Source organism: Aotus nancymaae, unplaced genomic scaffold (assembly GCF_030222135.1).
Source record: "Aotus nancymaae isolate 86718 unplaced genomic scaffold, 86718_ANA_hifiasm-v0.15.2.pri h1tg000089l, whole genome shotgun sequence".
In the NCBI taxonomy this organism is placed as follows: Eukaryota; Metazoa; Chordata; class Mammalia; order Primates; family Aotidae; genus Aotus; species Aotus nancymaae.
Genome location: NW_026988504.1, coordinates 8,434,177 through 8,448,918, shown reverse-complemented (window position 1 = coordinate 8,448,918; position 14,742 = coordinate 8,434,177). Strand labels below are relative to the sequence as shown.

The window sequence follows — 14,742 nt, the reverse complement described above, 5'->3', positions numbered from 1 at the left end:
GGCGGAGGTTGCAGTGAGCCAAGATTACACCACTGCACTCCAGTCTGGGTGACTGGAGTATAAATAAACAAACAAACAAACAAACATAAACAGAGGCTGCTCAGGAGCCTCCTCCAGCACTTTCTCTCCCAGAACTGACCCACCACACCCTTCCCTGCTCCCACTGGCAAAGCCCTCTGCTGCTCTGCCTCTAATCCCCCACCCCTGCAAGGCCCTTTGCAGATGAAGATACATAGAAATCTCTGTACTTTCCTTTGTCGAAGGAAGGGTAAACTGGCAGGGCATTGGTTTGGGGGGATGCAGCAGGCAGTCAGGAGGCCCCAGACCCATGGACCAGGCACACTGACAGACCAATTTTAGAGTGAAGATGACAAGGAATTTACTTTTGAGCACATCTGAGTTGTTAATCGGGTGGATATCTCTATGAAACAACCAGTAGGCACTGGGAATGAGAGCCGAGCACTGAGGCGGGAAATCAGGTGGCAAACTGCTTTTGACAGTCCTGTGCATGGAGGAGACTTTAGAGTGCAGGTGAGGACACTCCCTGGAGAGAAAGGCCCCAGAGGAGAGCATCAGGACAGGCTCCAGGAGATGCAGAGTGGTGGGGGCAGGAACGGCAGTGAGAGCAAGGAGGGGCTTCAGCAAAGAAAAAAGAGGAGAGGGAGAGGGAACAGGTGACAGAGGAGGGAGGGGACCATCTGAAGGAAGAGGGGAGAGTCTGGGAAAGTCACTTTGGAGATCAGTAGAGTAAGCAGTTTTGGTACAGTGAGGCTGGCCAACAGCCAATCGCAGGGAAAATGTGCAGAGATGGGGAGGAAGCAGCCAGAGCCAAGTGGGGCTAGAGATGAAAGGCAACCTCCCCTCCCCCAGCTCCCCACCGCGAGCCTCCACTTTGGAGTGACTCAGGACCCCAGAGGAAGGTTCCCGAGGGAGGGACACCGAGTCAGGCTCAAGGAGAGACGACAGTCCAGGGCTGGAAGAGTGGTTTGAGATGCCCAGTGGTGGGGCCACCTGGAAAGAGCCTGGGGCACAGGCTGTTTCTCCAGCAAGGCTGGGTGGGAGTGGGGAGCACTGTGCTCTATGTTCTTCCTCAAGTGCAAAGCCAGCGTGCCGTCAATCCCTTCCATCCACGCTCTGAGCCTCACCACACTCCCTGCCCTGCATTGCTGGCAGAGGCTCCTAAATCACTGACAGCTGCAGGCGGAACCCACGCCAGGCCTGACCCTTTGCTTCCCCAGTTCACTGAAGATATATCGTCACACCACACACACTCCCAAATGACAACACTGTGTTTCTCCTAATTCATGAATTTAGGAAGTAACTAAAGAAAAAAAAGGAAGCAGTTGAGAAAGCTAAAAAATAATGATTTAGACAAATAGAAAGCAGTTTGCCTCTGGGCTCCGTCACAGGTTGCTAGAGGGCGGTGGTATTTGCTGATCTCCAGGAAGAGAGCACAGGCGGGCAGGATCACGTGGCGCCCACCGGCCCTGCTCCTTCTCATCCTCCCAGGTAAGTGGGGTTGGGGCTTGAGGAACTGGAACCCAAAAGGCTGAGCAGGAAACAGAGAGGGTCTGTGCTGGAGGGAAGGGGACAAGTTGGGGAGAATGCGCTCATCCGTGCACTTACGCATTAGAAAGAACGAAGGAAGGAAAGGAGAAAGAAAAAAAGGAAGGAATGTTTCGTTATCTGACAGTTACTAAGTAGGCATTGGGGATTCTGATTTCCTCAACCCTGGCAGATGATTGATAGATAGATAGATAGATAATAGATTATAGATAGACAGACAGATAAACAGATGATTAACAGACAAACAGATGATTGATAGATAGATAGATGATAGACAGATAGGAGATATGTAGACGGATGGATAATAGATGAGAGACAGATGGATGGACAGGTGGACAGATGGATGAAAGGACAGGTAAATAAGTAGATACATACATACATGCTTATACACACATATGCACACACTTTTTTTTTTTTTTTTTTTTTTTTTAAGACTGAGTTTCACTCTTGTTACCCAGGCTGGAGTGCAATGGCGCAATCTGGGCTCACCGCAACCTCCGCCTCCTGGGTTCAGGCAATTCTCCTGCCTCAGCCTCCTGAGTAGCTGGGATTACAGGCACGCGCCACTGTGCCCAGCTAACTTTTTGTATTTTTAGTAGAGACGGGGTTTCACCATGTTGACCAGGATGGTCTCAATCTCATGACCTCGTGATCCATCCGTCTCAGCCTCCCAAAGTGCTGGGATTACAGGTGTGAGCCACCGCGCCCAGCCATGCACACACTTAAACGCATGAATCCCTGAGGAACTTTAGAGGAGCACAGACACTCAGGTTCCAGCTCAGACCCACTCAGTCCTGGCGGGGTCCAGACACCTGGGAGTTTAGAAGCCTCCACAGCTGGTCTTGACTTGTAGCTGAAATGCAGCAGCTCAGAGTTACAGGGAGGAGGACAGGCAATGAGGCAAGGATGCGATCGCTCTCTGGAATGTAAGTCAACCCCAGTAAGGGTTTGAGTCCATCAAGCAAGAAAGAGAAAACTTCCTGGGTAAAGGGAGCAGCTTGTGCAAAGGTGTGGAGACAAAAATAGCGTGGTCCTTAGGCAAAGAAAAACAACTGTGTACCCGGGCGTGCACACGAGTGTGTGACTGTTGGGTGCAGGGGGGTATGTGTGTTTGGTTTCATGAAACTTCATTACATGTGCAGACTCACGCGGGAGGGATTTTAGGGGTGTGGGGTGCTGTGCCAGTGGGTAGAGGAGCTGGAGGAAACCAGGATGTCTACCTGCTCAGCTCTAAGATTTTAAAATAAACCAATGGCTGGCTGGGCTTGGTGGCTCACACCTGTAATCCCAGCGCTTTGAGAGGCCGAGGTGGGTGGATCACTTGAGGTCAGGAGTTCGAGACCAGCCCTGCCAATGTGGTGAAACGCTGTCTCTACTAATACAAAAATTAGCTGGGCGTGGTGGCACACACCTGTAGTCCCAGCTACTTGAAAGGCTGAGGCATAAGAATCACTTGAATCCAGCAGGTGGAAGTTGCAGTGAATTGAGATGGCACCACTGCATTCCAGCATGGAGTACAGAAGATCCAGCGGCATCCAGCCTGGGCGACAGAGAAAGACTCTGTCTCAAAAAATAAGTAAATAAATAAATAAAATAGACTGGTGGCTGCAGTGAGAGCCAGGGATTGCTGGGGAAGTGGGTGTTACTTCAGGGCAAAGGAGGGAAGGTTTCCAAAATGAGAGGGCATTCGGTGGTCGCCAGGATGAAGGGTGAACGAACAGACCACTGTGCTGGGCAGTGAGCCCTCAGGAGAACTTTGTCAGAGGGGTGACAACAAAAGACATGCCACCAGGAGTTAAGGAACAAATGGATGTGAGAATTTGAGAATTTGGGCGCTGAGGGCAAAGGCTCCTGGTCAGTCCCCAGGGAGGTGCCGGAAGTCCTGGGCAGTGCCAGGGAGGAAGGAGCTGAACACTGTGTTCTGCCTTCCAGGGTGTTTCTCCGTCTATGGTCCTGGCGCTGGGTGGGGCACAGAATGGGACTCACTGACAGTGCAGTGTCATTATGACCAAGGCTGGGAAACCTACAAGTGGTGGTGCCGTGGAAGTGGCTGGAAGTCCTGCGAAATCCTCGTTATGACCGCGGGATCGGGGCACACAGTGGAGAGAGACCGAGTGACCCTCAGGGACGAGCAGAAAAACCGTGTGTTCACCGTAACCATGAAGATACTCCGGAGGTCGGACACTGACACCTACTGGTGTGGCATTGAGAGGACGGGCACTGACCTTGGGGCCCAAGTTGAAGTGATCGTTTACCCAGGTAGGAGCAGCTCCCTCCTGTACCAAGCTCTGGTGCTAGCCCAAGAGGATTCAGTGATGCAGTCTTGACATTGCTCTGGGACTACCCATGTGCATGTGCTTGGGTGTGCCTGTGTGTGTCTGTGTGTGTGGGTGTGCCTGTGTGTGGGGGTGCCTAGGCTTGCCTGTGTCTATGTGTGCGCTGTGCATAGACACATGTGTACAGATGGGCCATGTGTATCTGTGTGTGCATGTCTGTGTGTGTGCACGTGTGTGGGGGGGGGTTACACCAAGATTCTGGAAATACTCGAAGACAGAGGAAGCCCCCGCATCTCTGCACATCTCTATCTGCTGTTATCAGACGGAGCCAAGTGGAAGTGGCCTGGCTTGGGCAGGCTCAGTTCAGGGTAAGGCAGAAGGCAGGTTCTCTTCTGCAAGTCACTTGGGGCAACCATGCCCCCTCAGGGCAGCCCCAACCTGACAGGGGCACTTATCAGGTGCACAGGGAGGGGAATGCAAGAAAGTCACAATCCCAGAGGTCTCAGCTCCAGGACAAGCATGTAGTGACCAAGAGCCTATTGGTGACCCTCTCCCTGTGCCACCCCCCTCTCTTCCTCTCCCTCCTCTGGTGACATATGGGCAAAGGAGGGCATGGGAAACTGACTCATTCCTGAAAAAGAGAAACACAGAATCCGGCACAGTGCAGAGCCCTCCCACGGGTCTCCCCTGGCTGCCCCGAGCCTCTGAGGGGACTCAGAACTCAGAACTGGGGACTCTCAGAAAGAAAGACTGTCACCCTCATCCCACAGCCCGGCCCCCACAGCTATCAGCGTCATCTCCACCATGGGCCCCAAGGAAACTCTCAGCTCCCCATACACATGCACAGATGCCCACTCAGTCATTTATCTGTTATTTGTGGGTCCATTTACAAAGCAGGGAAAAGCCCTTTTCAGCTTCGTGTATGCAGATGTGATGTGCCTGTGTGCGCGTGCAGTGGGGAAGTCTGCTGGTTTTAGAATGTTCCAGAAATTGACTTTAAAAGAGAACAAAGGCAGGAGGGGGTGTGGATGGGTGGAAGGAAAGGAGGAGCTGGGGGAGAGTTGAAGGCTGTAACCCTCCAAGCCTAGTGAAATAAGGAAGCTTTTGGGAGGCAGGAAAAACTCAGCCAGAAGCAGACACTCGGCCCAGCTGCAGGGGAAAGGAGCCCTGAGTCCCCAGGCAGAGCCCAGGGAGGGGCAGCCAGCTCTAAGGGTCACTTCTTCACTACACCAGCAGGCAGAAAAGAGCCTGCTCGAACCCCGGCTGAGACTCAGAGAAGAGCTGACTGGCTCTGATGTAGAACTTCAAGGAAGCAGGGTGTGGTTCTCAATGCTCTGCTGTGCCATGCAGGACTCTGTCACTAAGATCTGTAAATTGCCTACACAGCTTCTCACCACAAATCCTTCACAAGTGGTGCAGTGGTGTTTCTTTGTAAATGAAATAATGTTGCATTTTCGATAAGATTGCAAAAAGATACAAAATGAAACAAGTGTAGCTGACCTGTAGTGCTAAGACTAAATATTTCACAATCCTTGGAGGATGGCGTGGGCCACGGGAAAGCCACCTGGGCCACCCTCAGAACTATCCTTTGCTCTGTGTGTCCAGAACCTACGACCATAGTCACAGCTGTACCTGGGACAGCAGACACAGCATCACCTGGGACAACAGACACAGCTGTACCTAGGAAAGTGCAAACAACTGTGCCTGGGAAAAGGAACACAGCTGCACCTGGGACAGCAGACACAGCTGTACGTAGGTAAGAGGAAACAGCTGTGCCTGGGAAAGGGAACACAGCTGTGCCTGGGACAGCAGACATAGCTTCACATGGGACAAGAGACGCAGCAGAACGTAAGAGAACCACCACTCCAATAGTTCTGGCCTCCTGGGCTTCACTCAGCCGGAGCATCAACAGCAGCCAGCCCACGGCTCTTACCAGCCCCCTCGCCAGGTAAGCAAAGCTGTGCTCCCACAGACCTTTCCCTAGGCTACCCCATGACCTCTCCTTCAGGGGCTCCCGTCAGGGACCCTCATGTGGCCCTGGTCTGGGGAGAAACAGCGAAGTCTGTAGCAGGCCTTCCCCGCCCTGTCTACACCTGAGCACTGCGGGAGATTCTCCCCGAGAAGCTGCAACAGGCTGAGCTCTGGAGAGCAGGCTTTGGGCTCTGGGCTCCGCTGAGCCCCTCGAGCCCCAGGAAGCAAAAGCGAGGTGAACCCTTGGGCGTTCTGGAAGGGTGGCTGTCTCTGTGGCTTTCCTGTGGCTGCTGTAACTGATCGTTACAACGTTGGTGGCTTAAAGCAACACAATCTCATGCTCATACAGCTGTGGAGACCAAAAGTCCAAAATGGGTCTCACTGGGCTAAAATCAAGGTGTTAACAGGGCTGGTTCCTTCTAGAGGCTTCAGGGGAGGACCTGCTTCCTTGCCTTTCCCAGCTTCTAGAGACCACCCACATTCCTTGGCTTATGGCCCCTTCCTACCCAAAGGCAGCAAAGGTCAGTGAGTCTCCCACAGTGCATCACTCCACTGACTTTCCTGCCTCCCTCTTTCATTGATAAGGACTCTAATGTTTCCACTGGGCTCAACCAGATGATCCAGGATAATCCATCCTGCATCAGCTGACAAGCAGTATCAAATCCACCCACTGCTTTAACTTCCCCTTGCACAGAATGGAACATATTCACAGGCTCTGGGGTTAGGACGTGGTTGGTGGGCTTCACTATTCTGCCTACCACAGTCACAGGCAGGGCCATGCCCATCGCTCCGACTCTCCAGTCAAGGCTAGGGAAGGGCCGGGTGGGAGAGCAGGAAGCTGGGCCCCCTGCTTGTCTTTCACATTCCCAGCATGCTAGAGGGGTGTGGACATCAACCCGAAGCCCACCTCCCTTCGAGGGATCAATAGGATCTCTCATCACAGCACAAACACAGCTGCCCCTGTCGAACCCCCTCACAGTCTGGTGCTTCAGGGTCCCTCCAAGTCCAGGGTCAAGGCCCATTCTCTCCCCGGATCCTGCCTTCCCTGTTCCACCGGCTCACTTCCCTTCTCCAGCCCAACTCCCGTCTTCTCAAAGGGTCTCAATCCCTGCCAGAACCGGGCGCATGTTCCCTAGGAGTCCAGAAGAGGCGAGGCACTAGGGATGCTTCCTGACCTGGCTGCTATCTCGCTCCACTGTTTGCAGAGCGGTTGTTCTGCTGAATGGAGAATGGCAGTGCCAGGATTTCTAGCGAGACTGGAGAGGCACAAGGGGAAACTCGGCGGGGAGAGACCAAGGATGAGGCAGCTCCACAGGGAGAGGAACTTGCAAGAAGAGCACAGGGGTTTAAAGGATATTTTTAGGATGTGCAATATGGCAGCCTCGCTCTCGCTCAAGAAAACCCTGAGTGAAATCCACATGACTCATCACTGCTTCCATGCCCTGGGCTGGAGGCCAGTTTCAGGGAGAGAACAAGGGTGGCCTTCGGGGAGGGGCCCTGGCACTGGGTGTGGGGAAGAGGGTGAGGAATAGGATTGGGGAATCAGACTCTAACACACTGATGGGGACTCCCAGAACCCACTAGTTTATCTAGACCAAGTGTGAAACATGTGGATGATAGGACACAGCAGGCCTCGGGTCTGCTGTCATAAAGTGGGTCCAAGCAGGGAGAGACCCCTCCCAGGAGAACCAAGTAGATAAACAGCCAGGTTGACAGAAGTGGGGGAATCTTCCTCTGCTTCAGAGAGGTAATAACAATTAGATTTGAGCTTGAAAGATGGGCAGAAGTGACAAAGGGAGCGACCAGGCAGAGAGAGGAGCAGAAGCAGGAAGACAGGACACAGCATACCCTCGAGCTTGACGGGACACAGGTGAGTGGCAGGGACTGTGGGAGAGACCAGCCACAGGCAGGCCTGGTTGGGCACAGTGGCTCACACCTGTCATCTCAGCACTTTGGGAGGCTGAAGCGGGAGGATGGCTTGAGCTCAGGAGTTCAAGACCAGCCTGGGGGATATAGCAAGACTCCATCTCTGCAAATAAATCAATAAATTTAAAGACAGGGAAGTCACAGCCAAGGACAGCGAAGGGGCAGGGCCCCAGACTCAGCCTGTGGGGAGGCTACTGGAGGCTCAGCCTCTGGGTGGCATGACCTTGCCCCTTGCACAGGGCTTCTCTGGCTGTGGACCAGGCAGCTGACCAGGGTTGGCGTTGGGGTTAGGGTTAGGGTTAGGGTTAGTGTTAGGGTTGGGGTTACGGTTGGCCGCAGGTGTTGGCTTGGGGAAGAGGCAGCTCACTTTTGGCATCTTGACCCCTTTGTCTAGGATCCTGCTCTGCAACATCCACTTCCTGCTCCCGACCTCCCTGAAGGGGCTGCTGCTCATGGACTTGCTCTGTGCTATGCTGCGAGTGAGCAGTACTAAGGGGGCCTCTGGGGGAAATAAAGTCATCCCCTGAGCCAAGGAACCGCAGCTCCCACACCATCAACACCCTTGGAGGGGACAGCAGAACCTCCTGGCCTCCTATCAGGTAATGAGCAGTAATTGCAATTTCCCCGGAGACAAGGGTCCCTGCAGAGATGCAGCATCCCTCATCCTGGCCTCAGGAATGTAATCCCACTCTCTGCCAGCTCTGCTCAGCACAGGGACACTGATGGAGCTTCTCTGCCTTCTGCCACCTCTGCCTGAGGAGCAGATAAAGAAAGGACATCCCCCTTGCACACTGATTCCTAGGAGGTACCCGCATCTCACCTGCATGGATCCTCCCTCAGGCCTCCTTTCCGTGTTGCCCCGGGATGACCCTGTCAGAGAAAATGGACTATCATTCAGCTGCAGAGGCCCCAGGGCCCGTCTGGCCTTTGTATCCCAAGAGGGGCTCAACTCTGTCCTCTTTGTGCCTGTGACACTCTCCGCCCCCCACCCAGCTCAGAACCAGCACGGCCACCATCACCCACTCCTGATTCAACCCAACATTGGCCCTTTCCACCTCTCGAGCTGTGGACAGCAAATGCAGGATGCTCTGCCCTCATGTTTCACTCCCCCCAATTCACTTGTAATTAAATAACAACACATCTCTTTCTCATTTTCAAAGGTATATATGTTTCCTCTCAATAAAGTTAGTATGATGATTATTCTCTTCCACTTACATTCTTCCGGAGCTCTGTCTGCTCATTTTTTCCTCCCTATTTTACTTTGAATAGTTTTTTTGAATCACTATATTTCTTTCCTTAGCTCTTTTTTTTTGGAGAGATCTTGTTGTCTGTAGTTTCTCTGCAATGGAGGAGAATTTTCTGTCTGAACTCTTCCTCTATTGCCTTGAGCACCTCCTCTCCTGAGACGGGTTCTTCAACTGCCACTTGCTGGTGTTCATTTCCTCTCGCTGATCTCATCAGCTGTGAACAGCTGCTGGTTTGCTCTGTAACTTTTCTTTGAATGAGGTTGAAGATTTGCCAAGAGAGCATGAGGAGCCATTGGAGGCAGAGCCATGGAGGGCAGAGCCGTGGAGGACTGCTGACACATGGAAAGTTTGTTTTCAGTAACACTCACCACTTGCCACATCTTAAGTGCCTATGTCCATATGGTTCATGTGTCAGGAAAGGGCAAGACCTCAGGCTCCAGCAGCCTGCGTGCTGCTAAGCTTGGGAGAACAGCTGATGCTGTGATGTGTGAACCCCGGCCACACAGGCTGGTTGCTGTTGTCATCTGGAGGCTTCTTCACCCACGAGTCTGGAGCATGGGCTGGGGTGATCCAAGACAGCTCTGCTGGACTGTTGCCCAGAGACCCTACATGTGGCCTCTCTGTGACAGCTGGGTTCTAAGAGGGAATATTCACAGACCTTCCAGAGGGCAAGTGTTTCAAGAGACTGAGGAGGGAGCTACAGGGTTTCTTCTGACTTAGCCTTGGAAGCCACACAGAGGCCCACCCACGTGCAGTCCCCATGGGGGCGAATATTGGTTCATGCAGGGTGAAAACATATTTTTGCTCTTTTTAGGTACAAAACACAGAGATGGATAGAGAGAGAGAGAGAGAGAGAGAGAGAGAGAGAGAGAGAGAGAGAGAGATGGATGTATAATACATCTTTGGTATTAAAATTTCATAGGAGAGATTTTTAGGAATATTCCTTTTTAGGGATTTTTTTTGGGATATGCATTGTTATCCTAAGATAACAATGAAAAAAGGTTGAGAAACACTGTTCTAGCCCACTGGTTGAAACAGTCACAACCCACCCAGACCCAAGGGGAGGGGGCATAAGCCCCAACTCTTAATGGAAGGAGTGCCAAGAAGTTTGCAGCCATGTTTTTAAACTGCCATGTGGAAGAATCGTAATTTAGTGCCTTCTTGTCACATATAAGAATAGTGGGACCTGAAGGGATGAAGCCACCTGGTCCCCAGTCACAGGGCCAGAGAGCAGAGTTGGTTCTGTCCCTGAATGGCAGCCTGGAGCTGGCCCACACAGAGTCCCTGCAGGCCCATCTGTGCACTTTAGAAGGTCAGTTCCCAAGCCTGCTGGGGCCACCATATGGTCCCAGGCATGACAATGAGGCTCTGAAACACCTACTCTTTCCTCAGAGGTCACAGTCCAGCAGCCATTACATGCACAGACATGTCTTGTTTGTGTTCAATGGGTGAAAGGTTAAGTAAATTATTGTAAACTTGTGCAATGGAATTCTACTGAGAAATAGGAAGGAATCAACTATTGATTGTGATAAGTGCAACAACTCGTATGGATCTCAAGGCTCAGTGAATAAAAGAGCCAATCTCAAAATATTACATACTGAGTAATTTCATTTGTCCTCAAAAAGACAGCACTGTAGAGATGGAGAGCAGATTAGTGGTTTCCAGGGGGTAGGAATGGGATAGGGGTACAAATACAAGGGACAGCATAAGGGAGATCTTTGTGATGATGGAATGGTTCTGTGTTTTGGCTGGGGTGGTAGTTACACAGATCTCTTAAACTGCGTGGAGCTCTACACAAACACATCCATAAACCAATGTATGTTAAAAATGGTGAAAATGGAATAAAGTCTGCAGTCTAGTTAACCATTGTAACTAGATTGTAGCAATGTATTGTACAATTGTAACAATGCCAGTTTCCTGGTTTTGGTATTGTCCTACAGTTATGTAATATGTCACCACTGAAGGACACTGGATGAAGGATTCACAGGACTCTGTGTATTATATTTGCAGTGTTAAGCCTACAATTATTTCAAAATAAAAGTTTCAAACACTTTAAACCTCCAGGGGCTCCCTCGGTCTCCTGGACACAATTAAAACTCCTTAGTCTACCTTGAAGCCCTTTCATAATGTGGCTTCAGCCCCATACCTCAATCCTCTCCCACGTGCACTCTGCACACATAGTAGTGTGGCTCCTGAAGGTCCTGGTATCCAGCATGCTTTATGACCCTTCCCTACCATTGCCTGGGACAATCATCCCCCAGTCTTCTGCCTTATTTCTATAAATTAAGCCCTCAATTTTCCTTCTCCACCTGGCCTCATGGGAGTGTCTCGCTTCTGTGCCCCCACAGAGCACCGTGCAGACCCCTGACACAGATTCTAACACACTGCATTGCTATTGTTAGTCTACATCTTAATCTCCCTTTCTAAAGGAGTAGGAACTCTGCAGAGTTTAAGTCCTTATCTGTAATGCCCAGAACAATGCACCATAGACAAACAATAAAAGTTTATTAAATGAATGAGTAAATAAAAGGAAAAAGGAAAAGAAGAATAGATGAAAAAAGGGAGTAAGGAGAATGGAATTCAAAGCATAGAGAAGCCACTGTTTCTTTCTCCTGCACCTGCTGTCTACCCTTTCTTAACTCTTCCCTTCTGGCTTCTGCTCACGTTGCTCTGTTGATCTGCTCTTCTGAACTTGATTAGCGACCTTATGAAAAGTTCAATAGCCTCCTCTCAATCCTGGCCCTCATCCACCTCTCTAGCTCTGCTCTCCTCCTTGAAACATTCATGGCCCTTGACTTCTCATCTCCTATCTGTTTGTTTCTGCTCCAGCACCTTGTTTCAACGTCTCCGCCTCCTACCCTTTGTCTTTAAATGCAGGTGCCCGGATGGCTCTGTCCTTGGTCCTGAACTCTTCCCTCCATGCTTTCACTTCTTCCTGAGGTCCAGTTAATCTCTCTACACACGTTCCTCTCCAGCCCTCAACACTCTGCTAACCCAGATCTCTAGCTATCTACTAGACCTCTATGCCTGACAATTCCAAACACACAGAAAACTAAGCTCTGCATCACCCAAGCTGGCTCCTGACTTTCCTACTTCTGTCAGTGATGCCCCATTCCCTTGGTTTTTCAGGCTTGAGACTCCGGACTCCCAGACTCTTCCTTTCAGACTTTGCTACACATCTGCTAGGTAAGCCCTCCTAAAACACAACTGCAATCCCATCTTGATCTGCTCAAATCCATCCCACGGTAGCCTCATGTGGAGTCCCAGGAGGAGGAGGGGCAGGAGAAGCCTAAAGGAAGATGGCTCAGCCCATGGCCCAGGAAGCCTCATAGAGACCATAAGAGGGGGCTCCGAACACCCTTCACATGGACACTCTTCTTTTGTTTTGTTTCGTTTTATATATATATATATATTATTGCATTTTTGGTTCTGGGGTACATGTAAAGAACATGCAGGATTGTTGCATAGGTACATACACGGCAATGTGGTTTGCTGCCTCCATCCCCATCACCTATATCTGGCATTTCTCCCCATATTATCCCTCCTCAACTCCCTACCCCTCACTGTTCCTCCTCTAATCCCCCCCCCCACGACAGACCTCAGTGTGTGATGCTCCCCTCCCTATGTCCATGTGTTCTCATTGTTCACGTGGACACTCTTAAAGTCCACTGTAGGCCACCCCTAGGGAGGGGATAAGCTGTCACTCAGCTCCTCCTAGGGACTTCAGGTGACCAGACTATTGACATAGTCTACACCCTCATTGCCACTGGACCCCCAGCTCATAATCTCAGGTGTCAGGTCAGGTGCACCACTAAAGCGGTTGTCATGGAGGCTCAGCCCTTCACCGGGTGCCCACACAGGCTCAGTGTGATACGACAAGCAGCCTTCGACCTCTACTGCTGGAGATTCATTTATGGACATGACGCAAGCCCCACCCTGGGGAGGGGCAGAGGCGCATAAACAGATGGACTAACTTCAACCAGAAATGGCCCTGGTAAGGAGCCCTAGCAGGTGCAATGGGAGCACGGGGGAGAAGCCTGATCCACCCCCAGGCCAGCAGGACGGAGGGAAACGTGAGTGGCACCTAGCATAGGCAAATGCCGGACCACAGGATGCTTTTGGGAAGTGAGAGATGTGAGCGTGGTGATAGAGTCTGAGTCTGAGGACAAGAGATGGTGTGGGTAGCTAAGGGGCATGGGGCAGGGAAATTTGGTCCAAGGGGGATGGGGAGGCAGAGAACCACAGGACAAGGAGCCAGCCCCAGGAGGACCACCCTTGGACAGGATGGAGAAACCTGTCAACCTGAAAGGGAAGGGGGAAGAATGAGTTTAAATTGCATGAAAGGCAGACATACAGGAGAGTAATATTAGAAACTCTGAGCTTCTACTGGCAGCCACAGGCACCATTTTCTCACTTTTTTTTTCCCAGCAGCGCTAGAGCAGGTGGATTTTAGACAGGGTGACCAACTTGTCCTAGGACGTTTCTAACCTTAGCACTGAAAATTCCACATTCAGGGAACCCCTTAGTCCTGGGCAAACTGGGATAATTAGTGACCTTAATTTTAGGATTGGCCGGGCATGGCAGCTCACACCTGTAATCCCAGCGCTTTCGGAGGCCAAGGCAGGTAGATCACCTGAGGTCGAGAGTTCGAGACCAGCCTGACCGACATGGAGAAACCTCGTCTCTACTAAGAATACAAAATCAGCCAGGCATAGTGGCACATGCCTATAATCCGAGCTACTCGGGAGGCTGAGGCAGGAGAATCACTTGAACCTGGGAGGCAGAGGTTGTGGTGAGCTGAGATCACACCATTGCACTCCAGCCTGGGCAACAAGCTGCAAAACTCTGTCTCTAAATAAATAAATAAATAAGTAAAAGAAGGTCTTCCCAAGCAAGACAACACGGTAGGGGGATGCTCTGTGAGGAGGCTGCACGTGTGCGGGAGTGTGTCTTCTTTGCAACAGGCTTCCCAAAGGGCACGGTAGAAACAGTTCTGGCTCAGCATGAAAGGGCCTCCTCTATGCTGGGTAATGAGGTGAGGTCCGGGCCCTATGGGAGTGACAGAGCCTGAGCTTGGCACCCCCCTAGCCCACCCAAGGCTGAAGGATCAGCCACCTCTCTCCCTGCCCATGCCATAGGCACCTCCCAACACCACTGAGACTGATGACAAGAGACTCGCAGACACACTTCAGTGTGCTATCCACCCTCGTTCCCTGGTCCAGTCATACCCCAAAGCCCTGCTGCCGGAGCAAAGGGGAAACATACACCCTAACCGGGGTCGAGGGATCGTGTGACCACGAATCCAGGATCCACGCTGTCTGAATTTTGCACCAGTAAGATCCAGCATCATCTTCACTGAGGCTCTGCATGATCACAGTGAAGCCGAGAGCCTCTGGGCGGTCTCTAATGGACACGTGGCCATTCCTCTGCACGTTCCCTCCTCCCTTGGTCTCCACAATGCTCTTGCATGACGTGTCGTACTCTCCTCAGCACCAGTATTTTTTATATTCCTTGTACGTGCTCTCATACCGACACCACACACTCAGAGAGCCCCGCTCTGTGCCGCTCACAGAGCTGGGGCCCATCAGAGACAAACAGCCTGGAAAACACAAGTTCAAGTCCCAGGTCTCCATCCAGATGTCCCCATCAGCAGCCTTCTGTTTGAAGCTGGAGGGGAAGGTTGCCAGGGAGACTTGGGTGTTTCCTGAAATGGGGACCTGGAGGAATACCTGAGCTTAGGATAGAAGCCAAAGAGT

General features: G+C 51.5%; 1 long non-coding RNA gene across 1 annotated transcript; it reads left to right on the top strand.

The window, feature by feature from the left end:
* The first annotated feature begins 1,391 nt into the window (after positions 1-1,391).
* Positions 1,392-8,939, top strand: LOC105718153 (uncharacterized). The gene is made up of 4 exons (XR_010339781.1): positions 1,392-1,509; positions 3,499-3,825; positions 5,448-5,790; positions 8,134-8,939. It is a non-coding gene; the product is annotated as an uncharacterized LOC105718153 (long non-coding RNA).
* The last annotated feature ends 5,803 nt before the right edge of the window (positions 8,940-14,742 follow it).